This window comes from Myotis davidii, unplaced genomic scaffold (genome assembly GCF_000327345.1).
Source record: "Myotis davidii unplaced genomic scaffold, ASM32734v1 scaffold436, whole genome shotgun sequence".
NCBI lineage: Eukaryota > Metazoa > Chordata > Mammalia > Chiroptera > Vespertilionidae > Myotis > Myotis davidii.
This window is the reverse complement of record NW_006292604.1, coordinates 1,027,738-1,030,872: the sequence shown is the minus strand read 5'-3', so window position 1 is coordinate 1,030,872 and position 3,135 is coordinate 1,027,738. Positions and strand designations below refer to the sequence as shown.

General features: G+C 45.2%; 1 pseudogene; it reads left to right on the top strand.

Moving 5' to 3' along the window:
• Positions 1–622: 622 nt before the first annotated feature.
• Positions 623–2,018, top strand: LOC102758756 (annotated as a pseudogene).
• Positions 2,019–3,135: the final 1,117 nt, after the last annotated feature.

Here is a 3,135-nt window from a genome sequence, read left to right as displayed (position 1 = left end):
AGTAGAAAACTATAAGTGCACAGCCCATTGAATTATCATAAAGTTAAGACACTCAGGTACCTACCACTCAGGTTGTAAAGTAGTACATTACTAGGACCCTACAACTGTCTTTGTGCCCTGTCAATCATTGGAATCCGCTTATCCCCAAAGGTAACAATCAGCGTCCTCCCCCATAAAGTTCTCTTACTTGTTTTTAAACTTTATGTTAATTGAATCATAAAGCATATGTATTTTTGTAACTGTCTTCTACCATTTTATGAAAGTCATCCATATTATTGTACATAGTTATTGTTAATTCTTTTTTATTGTTCTGTAGTATTTCATTGAATAAATACAATGGTACCTGTATTCATTCTGCTGTTTATGGACATTTGCATTATTATCTGAATTGGCTATTATAAATGATGTGCAATATGAATATTTCCATCCATGTCTTTTGGTATGTGGCTATCCTGCAATTTTATTGGGCATATTCCTAGGATATGTGTATGTTGAACTTAGTCAATACTACCCAACAACTTTGCATAAAGATGCAACAACTGCTCTGTCCTAGAATGCTTTAGGGCACAAAGGATACCCACGTCATCTTGCCTCCTTCCAAGGCCACCCTTTTATGTATTCCATGCATGGAGTTTGTAAGGAAGGAGAAAACTGTTGCTACTCACATCACCTCTCTGACAGTCCATAGGGTGTAGTGTTCAAGTATTCTCAGTGAGGGTACCGCGTTCATGGAGACTGACATGGATATGAACATAGCAAACCATCGAAAGAGGAAGAAAGAAGCAACTGCTACAGATCTAACTGCAAAATCATCTCTTGCTCCTTCCTCACCTCTCTCGTCAGTAGTTGGACTGATTGTTGAAATGAATACGGGCAAAGCTGAGTCAAGAAATTCAAACTTTGCAACTGCAGGAGCAGGTTCAGAAGACTGAGGGAATGCCATTGAGTTTGCTCTTGGCCAGCCCGACTGTAGCCGCACTGCCCCTGTGCTGAGGTTGGGGTGCGCTAAAGCACCCCTTCAAGGCTCTGTGACCAAAGAAGAATCAGAGAGAAGGTGTCAATAGCAATGGAGACAGAGAAGTAGCTTTGCCCCTATGCTGAGGTTGAAGAGTGCTCGTATGGGGAGAACTGTGTGTATCTCCATGGAGACTCCTGTGACAAGTGTGGGCTGCACATCCTTGTCACAGGAGAGATCACAGCACATAAAATCTTGCATTGAGAAGGACATGTTGCTCTCATTTGCTTTCTAGCACAGTGAGGACAAAGTGTGTGGGATCTGCGTAGAGGTGATCTATGAGAAAGCCAACCTCAGTGAGCACCACTTTTGGATCCTCTCCAACTGCAACCACACCTACTGTTTCAAGTGTATTCACAAGTGCAGGAGTGCTAAGCAGTTTGAGAGCAAGACCACTAAGTCCTGCCCAGAAGGCCGGATCACATCTAACTTAGTCATTCCAAGTGAGTACTGGGTGGAGGAGAAAGAAGAGACACAGAAACTCATTCAGAAACATGAGGAGGCAATGAGCAACAAGGTGTGCAGGTAGGTATTTTAATGAGGGACGTGGGAGCTGCCCATTTGGAGGGAACTGTCTTTACAAGCATGTGTACCCCGATGGCCGTAGAGAGGAGCCCCAGAGACAGAAAGTGGGATCATCAAGCAGACACCGGGCCCAGAGAAGGAACCACTTCTGGGAGCTCCCTGAGGATAGAGAGAAGAGCAACCCCTTTGACAATGATGAAGAAAAGATTGTCACCATTGAGCTGGATGAGATGCTGCTTTTGCTTTTAGATGCAGGTGGGGCAACGAGCTGACTGACTCTGAAGATGAGTGGAACTTGTTTCAGGATGAGCTGGAAGACTCTTATGACTTAGATCCAGAGCAGCTTTGCGTGGTGTGTGAACTGGTTTGCCGAGCCCCAGACAGTAGCTGTCCCCCGTGGTGATGTGGCGGTACCCGTGCTTCTCCTAGGCAGGCCTAGCAGCTCTAGGTGCTGTCATAATACTTCTCCCCAGGGCCTGTCTTCTCACTGCCTCACCTTTCCCCAAGAAGTTATGTTGTTTTCTCTGGTTTAAAAAGTTACAATAGTAAACCTTAAAGTTAGTTTTTTGTGACACAAATTTAACAGTCAAGCAGCTGTTGTACATTTGTTGCATCATCTGTTTTCAACCAGATTCACACAATTGGAGGGTGTTCAAAAGTAGCAGCATTGGCCCTGTATGAGGGGTGATGGGTGAAGGATCTGAACTGCGGCAAGCAGCCTGTGCTACAGACTTAGAGGCGGATATTTGAGGTTTCTGGTGAAATATGCACATCTGTGTTTTTATATCTGTTCCTTATCCAACAGTCCCCACCGTGTGCACTTGTTCTGTGGTTTTAGTCTCTTGTTTTATTGCACACAAGTAATAACTACTGGGTAACCATAACCAGGTGCGAATGTGTTGAGATTTTTGCTGTTTAGTATGACAGGAATATTCTGGAAGAACACATATAAAACATACACTGGCATAAATGAAATGCAGAATTGAGGTTGACTCCCAAGAGCTGATAGATTTGGTATATGTGAGTATGAGTGTGTGGTAACTTTTCATCCCTGCAAAGATGCAGCATCCTTAGCCTTAGTGGAAAACCTTGGCTTAGTGGTTCAGCTTGAAACTAACATGAGGCTTGCTTGCTTCAGTGACGGAGGAAACCAATGTTCCCCGCCTGCCTTGCCGGCCTCTGAGCTTGCATTTGAAACATAGTTACAAATATAGGAGCTAAACAAAACCCCAGAAACCTGCTTTCAGTGAGCCGGAATCTCAGAGCTGGAGTTGATACAGTGTTTCGATTAGAGAACACAAACAAACCAGATACCTGCTTTCAGCAGCAGAGGCCTCAGAGCTGGAGCCAGAGTCAAAGCTGGCCCAGAATAAAAAAGAAAAAGAAAAAGAAAAAAAGGAGCAGTTGGGAGCTTCAGTCACCCGCCAGCCTGAAAACAGCCATCAGCCCCTCACCCAGACTTGGGGACCCCCACCCTGAATGGTGTGTGACCAGCTGCAAACTGCCATCATCCCCTCACCCAGGCTGGCCAGGCACCCCAGTGGGGACCCCCATCCTGATCCACGACACCTTTCAGGGCAAACCAGCCGGCCCTA